Source organism: Neophocaena asiaeorientalis, unplaced genomic scaffold, assembly GCF_003031525.2.
Source record: "Neophocaena asiaeorientalis asiaeorientalis breed wild unplaced genomic scaffold, Neophocaena_asiaeorientalis_V1.1 scaffold296, whole genome shotgun sequence".
Classification (NCBI taxonomy): Eukaryota; Metazoa; Chordata; class Mammalia; order Artiodactyla; family Phocoenidae; genus Neophocaena; species Neophocaena asiaeorientalis.
Window position 1 is genome coordinate 903,237 of NW_020175084.1, and position 14,314 is coordinate 917,550.

At 38.7% G+C, this 14,314-nt stretch overlaps 1 protein-coding gene across 2 annotated transcripts in view; it reads right to left on the reverse strand.

The window, feature by feature from the left end:
• The window catches only part of KLHL2 (kelch like family member 2), a 118,719-nt gene that overhangs the window by 75,795 nt on the left and 28,610 nt on the right, over window positions 1–14,314 (reverse strand). The window lies entirely within an intron of this gene.

Consider the following 14,314-nt stretch of genomic DNA (forward strand, 5'->3'; position numbering starts at 1 on the left):
CATCATGGCGATGAATATGCCACGTGTCCAACTGCATGAACTCTTAATACCTGTAGAATTATAGGTTCAGGACCCAATGCGGTCCATGCCTTTTTTTGGTCCAATGTGTGGACAAAGAATGTCACCTGCCATAGCAGTAAACAAAGGATGTTGCAGCCATCAGCCATTGCAGGCCACCCCAGACTGTGCACATGAGGGGATTCAGAATGGGAAAAAAAAATAGGATACTGGGCCTAGATAGTTAAGGTGTGTATCAAAGGAATGATATCATTGAAATGAGTCTAGAAGCTTGTTATCTTCCCATTCGTAGAAAAGTGCTAAATTTATTAACTTGTCTGGTTTTCTTTAATTGACAATAATATTTTGATGTTCCGACTACCTGGTACTTTTGCAAAAACTCCTACATATTCTGGCTCCTCCCTGACCTCTTTGGAGCAGTCCCTCAGAGAGATCTGAGAGGCTGCCTCTTGGGGTGAAGTCCTCCGAAAGTCCGCTGAATAAAACATAATTCGCAGCTTCAAGGTTGTGCATTTTTTTAATTGACAATGCTTTAGAGCAGTTTCTTTTCCTTTTGAATTTCTATTCAAGACTAGAACACAGCGTTACCCCGTGAGGCTAACTTCCAAGTTCCCGGTACTCACTCACAAGCACGCCAGTGCCTGCCCCTGCCAAGATGCCCAGGAAATGAAAGACAAAAGAGGGGTGTTAAAGAGGTCAGTCAATGGCCAAGGCAGATGGCAATGGGCCTTCTAGCCCAAGTTCCGTTCCTATTTTTCATCTGCAGCAACTTCATCTTGAAGTCATTTCCATACCAGTATTTATTACTAAAGCCAGATGCCCTTCTACATCACTGCCTGCTAAATAAGTGGTACAAGACCTCCCTCTTACTATCCACTGAACTAGTTAAGCATTCAGGGATCATAAATAAGATCCTCTCTTGTATAAAGAAACAGGGAAGCAGAAAAGAGAAGGGATGGCCCCTAAACCCAGGGGACTCATGGAGAGTTAGAAGCAGGTTTGGGCACATATGTGCGCACATAAAATGGCCCAAGAATAGGGAAACATAAGCAATTGAATGGGGAAAGAAAACTCAATTAAAAACAAGACAGTCTAAAAATAATGTTGAGTGTTAGGGGACACCTTAGCAAAAAGGTTTAGTTCTACATTCATCAGGTTTCAAAGATAAAGGAAGTATGAAAAACAATGCCACCATCCCTCACCTGTTAGAAAAACAACGCAATGGCCTCAAGATTTCTTGAAAGTTCATTTCTTTTTCAGGTACAGTATACTGTCAGTGACCATAAATTATCAGAAAAGGCTATAGGAATCCATAATTATAGAAAATTCCTTTGCAAACATAAACACTGGGAAGAGAGAAATAATAATAGTGAAGTATTAGTAACTACCTGCTTCCCTGGAGATTGTCTCTGACAAAAGCTCAAAAAAAGCTGTTCTCCTAAGAGCTAAAATATCTGAAAAACTATTATGCTACTTCCCAGGGGGGAAAACATCCACTGGTATTACAAGGGAAGAGAGAAAATTGATGATATGCTCCTGTTATATGTCTATATAGCAGGAAGACAAGGGATTGGGCTATGTATCTGCTGCCTCAGCACGTTTTGGGGTTCTTTTTTTTTTTTTCCTTTCATGAAAAAGGGGAAAGCATGTTTTTTCCCCCTTAAAGAAAAGGGTAAAAAAAGCGCAAGGTCGAGGAATATGGAAACATAATTCTTCATGTACATATAAGGCACCTTCCTCTGTCCTAGTCTCTCTGGATCTTGTAGCTAGATGGGATTTGTGTCATCTGAAAGCTCTTTTGTGGTAAAGTGAGGACACTTTGGTAATTCCCACTTGAACTTTAGCGAGAGGCCACTCTAATTCATTTCTAGGGCCCCGGCGATATGCAAAGTCCCACAGGGCCCGGGGCCACACAAGCATAAAGCCATGTACTTAGTTCTCAAAGAATTCACTCCTCAGGACTTAGGCATGATTTAGACAAAAACAAGTTTGACTTTAATTTACATGTATGACTGAAAAATTATCAGTTCTCTGCCAAGGAGTTTTTAATATTATAGTTTTTAAGGTATTGCTATAAGATGCACTGTACTGATTCACATTCCTTAAGTGTCATTTTTAATATTAATTCTTTCTCTCCCAAGAAAACTGTATCTACTTCCAACAAATTCTATCTCTATCACATACTACCTTAGAAATGCTTTAATCTTGGGGCTTCCCTGGTGGCGCAGTGGTTGAGAGACCGCCTGCCGATGCAGGGGACACGGGTTCGTGCCCCGGTCCGGGAAGATCCCACATGCTGCGGAGCGGCTGGGCCTGTGAGCCGTGGCCACTGGGCCTGTGCGTCCGAGCCTGTGCTCCGCAACGGGAGAGGCCACAACAGTGAGAGGCCCACGTACCGCAAAAAAAAAAAAAAAAAAAAAGCTTTAATCTTTATTTTTCATATTAATTTACAAAAACAAATAGCTTGCTGCAGACTGTGTTAATAATTTAAAAATTCCAATAACTATGAAAAACCAAAACACGTACCAAAGAGAGCTGTAAAAGCTACTTAGAGCTAATTCTAGTTGTTAAATATTATCTTACTTCTGTCCTTTGCTGTGTTTATAGAGATTTATTTTTGATAATGAGTTTTGTTTTTCTTTCTTTCTTTTTTTGGCCGTGCCATGTGGCTTGTGGGATCTTGGTTCTCCTACTAGGGACTGAACCCAGGCCCACAGCAGTGAAAACGCCAAGTCATAACCACTGGACCGCCAAGGAATTCCTGATAATGAATTTTAAAAAGATACCCAGTGATACTATAAAGAGTTTAATCTCATTAACATTTTTTTAACTTCCTGTCTTAGTGTTCTTCCCCTGTGTTTGATCATGTATTATAGAACTGAAGCTATACTATGATATCCACACAGATATCGCCACCCTCACCTCCTCTCCATCCCTACTGCCGCTGTGCCACCTCTTCCTTCTTCCTCACCTCCAGGATGGACTCCACACATCTGACCATGGCACTCAAAAGCCTTCAGCTACTCCCAGTCCAGGCATGCAGGCCTGTCCATGTCCCACCCCTGCCTCACTATCCAGCCTCCACTCTCTCTCCCACTTCTAGTCTTATTTATATAAGAAAGGAACTTTGTGTAGTTTCCCATACACACCCAGCAATTTCCTACCTCGATGCCTCTGTCGAGCTTCCTCATCTCTGTCTCCTCATGCCCTCATTCCCCAGGCTAACCCCCACATATTCTTCGAGATTCAGCTGGAACCTCTCCAAGCAGCCTTGCCTGCTGATGACCCAAGGCTGGGTTAGGTTCTCACCCTAGGTTACCTCCTGCAAATCCACTCCATCATAATAATATCTGGTTCTCCCCACCTGGATTCTTGAGCTTCCTGAGAGCAGGGATGACGTCTTTCTTACCTCTGTATCCCACAGTGCCTGACATATGGTAGATGCCCAATAAATAATGGCTGTTTGAATGAATGACTAGAAAAGCAAAAAGTAAAACAAGTGCCAATTTTAAATGTAGCACCTTTACTTAACACAATTACTAACACTTAAGTTAGTCTTGAATATGGGTATTCTAGCTCTGAAGGATTTCAGTCAACAAACATTTATTGAACATCCACTATACAGGCCAAGCTAAGCACTTTCACTAATGAACACTGTACCATCTCTACTGTTTTTGAGAAAAGAAATGAAGTCCTCCAAATCGTAAAAGCTTACGGACACATGTATGGATAGAAACAACTCCATCACAAGGAACTTAATCAGGACTCCTGAAGCCCAGAACAAACTGGTGACTGTATTTACCCATTCTGAAGTTCTAAAAAGTGAATAGGTTTAAGAGGGCAAACCCTAGGATCAATTAAAAACTCATGTGACTCTAATTTCAGTTATTGCTCAGCACATAAATTGAAAAAATAATAAAAATATAATACAGTACACTTTATACTATGTTGAAACCCTAAGAATTGAATGACAAGTTTACAGCCACATTTAATAAATAAATTTTATTCCATTACTCTTCAAGTTATACTTGTCACCTACTCCAATCATTGTTGCCCTTTTGCTCATTATTAGTCTCAGGTTACAAAGAAGCTACTGACACAATGGTATCTTCATTCTGGCAAGATGACCCGAATGCCCCTGCCAGGCACTGGCTATGGTGGCATGGTACATAATTCGCCAATTCTACAACTAATCTAAGGCAAACATGGTAACTACATTACCCTGCCAGTTTGGCTCTAGTTTGAGTAACTTTTGGAACAGGTCTCCCAGTTCCTAAAAGAAAAATAGGAAAGAGACAACCCCTCTCCTTCCTCGAGATGTTGGGTCCACTCTCGTAGGCATCTTGCATTCATGGGGGAAGCAACCATAGGATAAAATTTTTAGTGAGGACAGCCGGGTGGCGAGACAGAAGGAAGAGGATCCCTGATGATCCGATCATACCTGGTGCCCAGCCTATTTTCCAGTTATGAGAGAATATATTTCCTTGCTACTTAAACCAGCTTAAGGGGAGTTTTCTGTTATATGCAGACTAAAGTTATATGCACTTTATGTGCAATGCCCTATTTAATGTTCTTCACAGCAGTCAGCGATATAAGAAATTACCTTTTCTTTATGTTTCCTCTCTAACCATTCCTCCTCTCCCCAAAGCCTAGGATAACACCTAGCACACAGAAGATGCTCAATGAGTACTCCTTCATGAAGGAAAGCACAAATCTTAGACAAATACAACATGCACACAACTTTTAAAATATCTCACATCTTAATCATTCAAATGATAATCTATCTTTTCCTATTCTAATTTACCTTACTAAATCATGTTCAATGTGACAAAAGAAATGATCAAAAAGCACCCCCAAAAAAGAAGAGTGAAAATAAAAATACAGTATTTCTCACTAGATTTCAGATATTTTATAGCCTGTGGCAACACAGAAGTCTCAAATATATTTGTTAAGAAAAATGGCATTTTAAATGTCACATTTGTACACAAACAAGTAATTTAAAAACACAAGAACTCAGGACTTCCCGGGAGGTCCATGGTTAAGGGACCATGCTTCCTTCGCAGGGGGCATGGGTTCGATCCCTGGTAGGGTAACTAAGATCCTGCATGCCACGTGGCATGGCCAAAAAAAAACCAAAACAAACCAAACCAAACAAGGATGATAAAATAAATAAATAAAAACACAAGAATGCAATTTGATTTACTCTTTCTCAAGTAACAGTTAAACAACCTGGCCTTGATCTAAATTGGCCCGTATTTCACAAAAGAAAAACCTGTGACTACATCACAGAATTACTTTTCACCTCCCTTCTTCTACCCAAATACTTGGAACTACAATGAGTAACAGAATTCTTTTTTAGGTGATATAATTTGAATGAAAAATTCACCTACAGCTTTAGGGGAGATGAAAAACAAGGGCCAAAAAGAATACCTGTAGAGTCCCCATTTCCTAATAGGCGAGTCACAGGGAATAACAGGAGTACAAGGCAGCCCTGTGCCACTGCAGACACTTCTGCTTACTGCTGATCATTGAGCCAGAGTACACAAACATCACGGTGTGTGATGGGGTGGAAGCATGCCAAGGTCTACTTGTGGGCCTCGCCATATTTTTTATGACAGATAATATACACATAATAGGACTTCAGACCAGGAAAACAGATAAACAATGGGCTCACAGTCTAGCAAATCTTAAATGAATATATGTACACTAAACCACCTAGACCAGATTTTCATGTCTTCTTTAGGTAAAAAATCTAATCTAATCTCTGCCAAACTGCTGACTATTTAGTGGATTCAAAAGAAGAAAATGAACAAAGATTGCCAGAAAGGTAAATAGCATCCATTGCTGAAGAATCATAAAAGTCTAGCTTACTAATAAGCAAATGAAAAGATGCTCAACATCATTAGTCATTAGGGAAGTGCAAATTAAAACTATAAGAGATGCCATTTCACACCCATTAGAATGACCACAATTGAAAAAAAAAAAGATAGCAGCAAGTGTTGACAAGGATGTAGAGAAAGGGCAACAGTCATACATAACATAGGAATATAAAATGATGCAGCCAATTGGGGAAATAGCATAGCAATTTTTTAAAAGTTAAATATAAATTTACCATATGACCCAGGAATTCCACACATAGGTATCTACCACCATGAGACATCTGTCCACACAAAGAACTGCACATGAATTCATAGCAGCATTATTCTTTATTTTAATTTTTATTTCATTTTTGGCTGCATTGGGTCTTCATTGCTGCACATGAGCTTTCTCTAGTTGTGGCAAGCAGGGGCTACTCTTCGTTGCAGTGTGCAGGCTTCTCACTACAGTGGCTTCTCTTGTAGCGGAGCACGGGCTCCACGCATGCAGGCTTCAGTAGCTGTGGTGCGCAGGCTCAGTAGTTGTGGATTGCAGGCACTAGAGCACAGGCTCAGTAGTTGTGGCTCACAGGCTTAGTTGCTCCGCGGCATGTGGGATCTTCCCGGACCAGGGATCAAACACATGTCCCTTCACTGGCAGGTGGATTCTTAACCACTGCACCACCAAGGAAGTCCCCAGCATTATTCTTAATAGCCAAAAATTGGAAACAACATAAATGTCCATCAGCTGGTAAATGAATAGTCAAAATGTGCCATTTTCATACAATGGAATCTACTTAGCAATAAAAAAGAACAGACTGATGATACATACTATGACATGGATGAACCTCAAAATTATTATGTGGGAACAAAAATGTTCTAAAGTTGATTTATGGTGATGGAAGTACTACTCAGTAAATTTACTAAAACTCACTGAACACTACAATATAAAATATGCCTCAATAAAGTTGTAAAAAAAAATCACAATTGAGGTACTCAATTCACATTTTATATGTGTCAGAAATTAACACAAAATCCCTATTTTGTATCTACTTTAGCACCTAGCAATCTAAGATTTGACCAAGTATTCTCAGGCAGAAACAGGCTGAACTGCAAGGACCCACCCACCAGTTAACTGAGATACATACTTAGGAATACTTATAGAATCAAGACATCTTCAGGGCCTCATTCCCATCATTAAGCAAAACTCACTTATTCAGAAATTGCATGTTAGCTGAAACATGAAGAGGTGAGAACCATTAGGCAAAAAAAAAAAGAAAAAGAGAGAAAAGAAAGAAAAGAGGGAAGCTGAAATATAGTTCAGATTCTTAAGTAAACAGAGAAGAAAAATAGAGACATAATGAGATCTCCCATCTCCAGCGTCTCTGGATGTCGAAGGCTCAGGGAGTCTGCAGACTCTAAGTATCATCTTTTGAAGGGAAAGGAAACTAACCCTGATCTTGTAATTTTAAGTTAATCACTATATTTTGTAACTGGAAAATAAAACATTTATCAAAAAAAGTCTGTGTGTAAGACATTTTCAATCTTATATTCTTACAATATAAAGACATTTAGGAATTGAGGGTAAAAAATAATAATGATAATCATGATAATTACTGCCAACATTAATTGAACATTTCCTATGTGCCAAATAAAGGGCTAACATACATGATCTCACTTAATCTTTATAAGAATCCTAGGAAGTAAATATTATCATCCCCATTTTCCAGAAGAGGAAACTGAAGCCCAGATTGATGAAGTGATTAATGATCCCAAAGATCCAGTAACTCTGACAAGGAAGTGGCAGTAACAGTGTCACCTGAAAGAAGGTCACTTACAGGGGCAGCACTTTACTAGTGAATTCCTAAATTAGGCCAATGCAGATCAAATACTCCTTTTACAAACTAGAGATTCTGTTTAGAAAAGACTCCAGGAGTAATAAATAAGATGTAAACCAAAAGACTGAAGTGAATCCAGATTATTTAATTCAGTTCAGAACAGCCAGAATGTAATAGGCTGAAGAGTGAGATGCCTCCAGACTGCTCTCTACTCCCAAACACTAAGCCCATTCTCTCCACATTGCTTTTTGCACTTTTCTTCATCTGTGTAAACCTTTACATTTATTATGTTTCAAGAAATGTCAGATATCCTTCTCTCAATGCTGCCCATCACAGTCCTCACCATCTGTATTACTCCTTTGCACACACAGATCTTCCATAAACTATTATGTATTTAAAGTGTACACATCTCATTTCCCCAGTGATATAATAAACTACTGGGGCAGGAAGTATGCTAATTTTTTTTTTTTTTTTTTTTGGCGGTACACGGGCCTCTCACTGCTGTGGCCTCTCCCGCTGCGGAGCACAGGCTCCGGAGGCGCAGGCCCAGCGGCCATGGCCCACAGGCCCAGCTGCTCCATGGCACATGGGACCCTCCCGGACTGGGGCACGCTAATATTGTTTTGTATTCCTTGAAGTATCTAGCAAAATGTTAGGCCCAGGATATATTTAAGTTTCTAAAGTATGAATAGATTTGTATTTGTGCTTTTTTTTCTACAACTGTATATGTATTTACAAGTATTTATTTGTCCTACCAATAATCTAAGATTATAAGCTCATTGTTGGAACAGATAATAACTTCATATCCTTGTACAGTACTGTATGCTTAAATTTTGTTTTTTTAAGAATGAGGTTAAGGGAGGGTGTGGCCAGGTGGCAGAGTAGGAAGACCTGGAGCTCACCAGCTCCTACAGGCACACCAAATTACAACAACTCACAGAGCAACTATAAATGAGAATGACCTGAAGACTAGCCGAGATTTCCCACAACTGAAGACATAGAAAAGGAACCACAATGAGAAGGATAGAAGGGGCAATGACATGACCTAGTCAAGACCCACCAACCCAGGTCAGCAACCCACAAACAAGATGATAATCATAATTACAGAGATTCTCCCCAAAGAGCAAGGGTTCTGAGCCCCACATTGGGTTCCCCAGTCTAGGAATCCTACACCGAGAAGACAAGCTCCCAGAACATCCGGCTTTGAAGGCCAGAAGGGCTTGGCTACATGAGAGCAAGAGGGCTGTAGGAAACAGAGACTCATCTGTTAAGGGTGTGTGCAAAACCTCATATACTCTGAGACCCAGAACAGAGGCAGTAGTTTGAAAGGAGCCTGGGTCAGACCTATCTTCTGATCTCAGAGAGCCTCCCAGAGAGGCAAGAGCTCACCCTGGGGTCACTGATGCTGGTGGCAGCCATTGTAGGGAGCTCGTTCTACCACAAGGACACTGGTGCTAGCAAGTGCCATTTTGGGGTCCACCCTATAGACTATTAGTGCCAGGGGCTTACCTGCCCACCAGTGGGCTGGCAGCAGCTGTGTGCCCCAACCAGACCATGCAGACAGCCACATGGGAAGCCTACCCCACCCTGTCTGACCACAGCCACTGTGCAAGGCACAGCCTGGCAGCCAACCAGGCCAGGGGCCAGCCCTGCCTACCAGACCGCCCACAGTACTCTTCCCACCACAACAGAAGGGGTCACACAGGGGGTACCCCTAGAGCATACAGCTCTGAACAGGAGGGGAGTGAGCTGCTGGGCCCCACAGGATGTCAACTGCATAAGGCCACCTCTCCAAGATCCAGAAACTTAACCAACCTACCTGATACATAGAAATAAATACAGAAAATTGGGCAAAATGATGAGAGAGCAAAATACGTTCTAAACAAAGGAACAAGAGAAAACCTCAGAAAAAGAACTAAATGAAATGGAGAAAAGCAATCTACTTGATAAAGAATTCTAGGTAATGATCATTAAGATGCTCCACAAACTTGGCAGAAGAATTGGATGAACACAGTGAGAATTTTAACTGATAAGTGGTTAGAAAATACAAAGACACCCCAAACAGACCCGAAGATAAAATAACCAGAAAAAAAAAAAAAAAAAAACCCTAGAAGTAATGAACAGTATATTAGATGATACAGAGGAGTGGAAGACAGACTAGTGGAAATCACCCAAGATGAACAGAAAAAAAAAGAATTTGATAAAATGAGGGTAGTTTAAGAGACCTCTGGGACAACATCAAGCGTACTAACATTCACATTATAGGGGTACCAGAAGAAGAGAGAAAAGGGCAGAGAACTTAACTTGAAGAAATAGCAGGTGAAAACTTCCTTAACCTAGGGAAGGAAACAGACATCCAGGTAGAGGAAGTACAGAGTCCCAAACAAGAAGAATTTAAAGAGGTCCACACCACAACACATTATAATTAAAATGGCAAAAATTAAGGATAAAGAGAAAATCTTAAAAGCAGCAAGAGAATGCCCACAGACTGTCAACTTACTTTTCAGCAGAAACTTAACAGGCCAGGAGGACGGCCATGATATATTTCAAGTGATGAAAGGATAAAATGTACACCACAAATGCTCTATCTGCAAGACTCTCATTCAGATTTGAAGGACAGAGAAAGAGCTTTGCAGACGAGCAAAAGCTTAAAAAGTTCAGTACCACTAAACCAGCTTTACAAGTAACGTTCAAGGAATCTCTCTAAGTGAAAAAGAAAAGACCACAACTAGAAACATGAAAATTAGGAAAGGAAAATTCTCACTGGTAAAGGCAAACATATAGTAAAAGTCGTAGATCAACAACTTATAAAGATAGAAGGAAGGTTAAAAGTCAAAAGTAGTAAAATCATCTATATCCACAATAAATAATTAAGGAATACACAAAACGAAAAGATGTAAAATATGACATCAAAAACATTAAATATGGGGAGGTGGAAGTAAAAATACAGGGTTGTTACAATGCATTAGAACTGAAGAGATCATCAACTTAAAGTAATCACGTATATAGATACACATAGTTGTTATATATGAACCTTATGGTAATAAACCAAAAACCTTTAATAGATGTATACACACACACAAAAAAAAGGAGAAAAAGAAAGGAGTCCAAACATAACACTAAAGAGTTATCAAGTCACAAGAGAGTAGAGCAAAAGAAAAAATGAACAAAAGAGAACCAAAAAAATGACCAGAAAACAATTAACAAAATGGCAATAAGTACATACTTGTCAATAACGACTTTAAATGTAAATGAACAAACTGCTCTGATCAAAAGACAGAGTGGCTGAATGGATTAAAAAACAAGACCCATCTATATGCTACGTATAGGAGACTCACTTCCAATCTAAAGACACACACAGACTAAAAATGAAGGGATGGAAAAAATATTCCACATAAATGCAAATGAAAAGAAAGCTGGGGTAGCAAATGTACATCAGACAAGACAGACTTTATTTTTTTTTAATTTTATTTCAGTTTACTTTTTTATACAGCTGGTTCTTATTAGTTATCTATTTTATACATATTAGTGTATATATGTCAATCCCAATCTCCCAATTCATCCCACCACCACCACCACCACCCCTGCTTTCCCCCCTTGGTGTCCATACGTTGTTCTCTACATCTGTGTCTCTATAGACAAGACAGACTTTAAAACAAAGATATTACTGAGAGACAAAGAAGGACATTACCATTTAATGATCAAGGAATCAATCCAAGAAGCAGATACAACAACTGTAAATGTACATGCACCCAACATAGGAGCACCTAAATACATTAAGCAAATACAGGTAAACATAAAGGGAGAAACTGACAGTAACACAATAATAGTAGGGGACTTTAACACCCCATTTACATCTATGGACAAATCATCCAGAAAAAAAAATCAATATGGAAACATGGCATTAAATGACACATTAGACTAGACAGATTTCATAAATATTGATATATATAGAACATTTCAACCTAAAGCAGCAGAATACACATACTTTTCAAGTGCACATGGAACATTCTTCAGGACAGATCACATGCCACAAACTAAATCTGAATATATTTAAGATAACTGAAATCATATCAATGGTATGAGCAGAGAAATCAACTACAAGAAAAAAAATGAAAAAACACAAACACATGAAGTCTAAACAATATGCTACTGAACAACCAATGGGTCACTGAAGAAATTAAAAGGAAATAAAAAAAATATCTGGAGACAAATGAAAAAGAAACACAATCCAAACACAACACAACAATCCAAAATCTATGGAACACAGCAAAAGCTGTTCTAAGAGGAAAGTTTACAGCCATACAAGCATACCTCAGGAAATAAGAAAAATCTCAAAACAATCTAAACTTATACCTGAAGGAACCAGAAAAAGAAGAATAAACAAAACCTAAAGTTAGTAGAAGGAAAGAAATAATAAATATCAGCACAGAAATAAATGAAATAAAGACTAAAAAAACAGAAAAGATCGATGAAAGAGCTGGTTCTTTGAAAAGATACACAAAATTAATAAACCTTTAGCCAGACTCATAAGAAAAAGAGAAGGCCCAATAAATAATCCAGAAATGAAAGAGAAATTACAAATTAAACCACAGAAATACACAGGATCATTAGAGATTACTTCGAACAATTATATGTCAACAAAATGAACAATTTACAATAGATACATTCCTAGGAACATATGATCTCCCAAGGCTGAATCAGGAAGAAACAGAAAATATGAACAGACCAGTTACCAGTAATGAAATTGAATCAGTAATTTAGAAAACTACCAACAAACAAAAGTCCAGGACCAGTATGTGAATTCTACCAAACATTTAAAGAGTTAACACCTATTCTTCTCAAACTATTCCAAAAATTGAAGATGAAGGAACACTCTGGAACACATTCTATAAGGCCAGCATCACCCTAACAAAAAACAGGCAAAAACACCACAAAAAAGTAGAATTACAGGCCAATATCATTGATGAGCACAGATGCAAACATTCTCAAAATATTAGCAAACTGAATTCAACAATACATCAAAAGAATCATATACCATATCAAGTGGAATTTATCCTAGGGATGCAAGGATGGTTCAATATCCACAAATAAATCAATGCGATACACCACATTAACAAACTGAAGAATAAAAATGATATGATCATATCAATAGATGCAGAAAAAGCCATTGATAAAATTCAACATCCATTTATAATAAAAACTCTCTAGAAAGCAGACATAGAGGGGACCTACCTCAATATAATAAAGGCCATATATGACAAGCCCACAGTTAACATCATATTCAATGATGAAAAGCTGAGAGCATTTCCTCTAAGATCAGGAACAAAACAAGGATGTCCACTCTCACCACTTTTATTCAACATAGTTTTGGAAGTCCTGGCCACAGCAATCAGAGAAGAAACATAAATAAAAGGAATCCAAATTGGAAAGGAAGAAGTAAAACTGTCACTGTCTACAGAGGACATGATACCATATATAGAAAATCCTAATGATGCTACCAAAAAAATCAGAATTAATAAATGAATTCAGTAAAGATCCAGGATAAAAATGTAATACAGAAATCTGTTGTGTTCCTATACACTAATAACAAACTATCAGAAAGAGAAATTAAACAATCTCATTAACAATTTCATCAGAGAATAAAATACTTAAGAATAAATATAACCAAAGAGGCAAAAAACTTGTACTTTGAAAGCTATAAGACACTGATGAAAGAAATTGAAGACGACACAAACAAATGGAAAGATATACTGTGCTCATGGGTTGGAAGAATTAATATTGTTAAAATGACCATAAACCCTAAGGTAATCTACAGATTCAGTGCAATCCCTATCAAAATACCCATGACATTTTTCACAGAACTAGAACAAATAATTCTAAAATTTGTATGGAAACACAAAAGACCCCAAATAGCCAAAGCAATCTTGGGATAGGAGAACAAAGCTAGAGGTATCATGTTCCCTGATTTCAAATTATACTACAAAGCTACAGTAATCAAAACAGTCTGGTACTGGAACACACAAAAAAGATACATAGATCAATGTAACAGAATAGAGAGTAGAGAAATAAATCCAAACTTATATGGTCAATTAATCTCCAACAAAGGAGGCAATGGGGAACAGGTAGTCTCTTAAATAAACAATGCTGGGAAAAGTGGACAGCTACATGCAAAAGAATCAAACTGGACTACTTTCTAGCACCATGCACAAAAATAAACTCAAAATGGATTAAAAACTTAAATGTAAGACCTGAAACCATAAAAGTCCTAGAAGAAAACATAGGCAGCATTGTCTTAGCAATATTTTTTGGATCTTTCTCCTCAGGCAAGGGCAAAAAAGCAAAAATGAACAAATGGTACTACATGAAACTAAAAAGGTTTGGGGGCTTCCCTGGTAGCGCAGCGGTTGACAGTCTGCCTGCCGATGCAGGGGACACGGGTTCGTGCCCCGGTCCGGGAAGATCCCACATGCCGGGGAGCAGCTGGGCCCGTGAGCCGTGGTCGCTGTGCCTGTGCATCCGGAGCCTGTGCTCCGCAACGGGAGAGGCCACCACAGTGAGAGGCCCGTGTACCACAAAAAAAAAAAACGAAAAAACCACAAT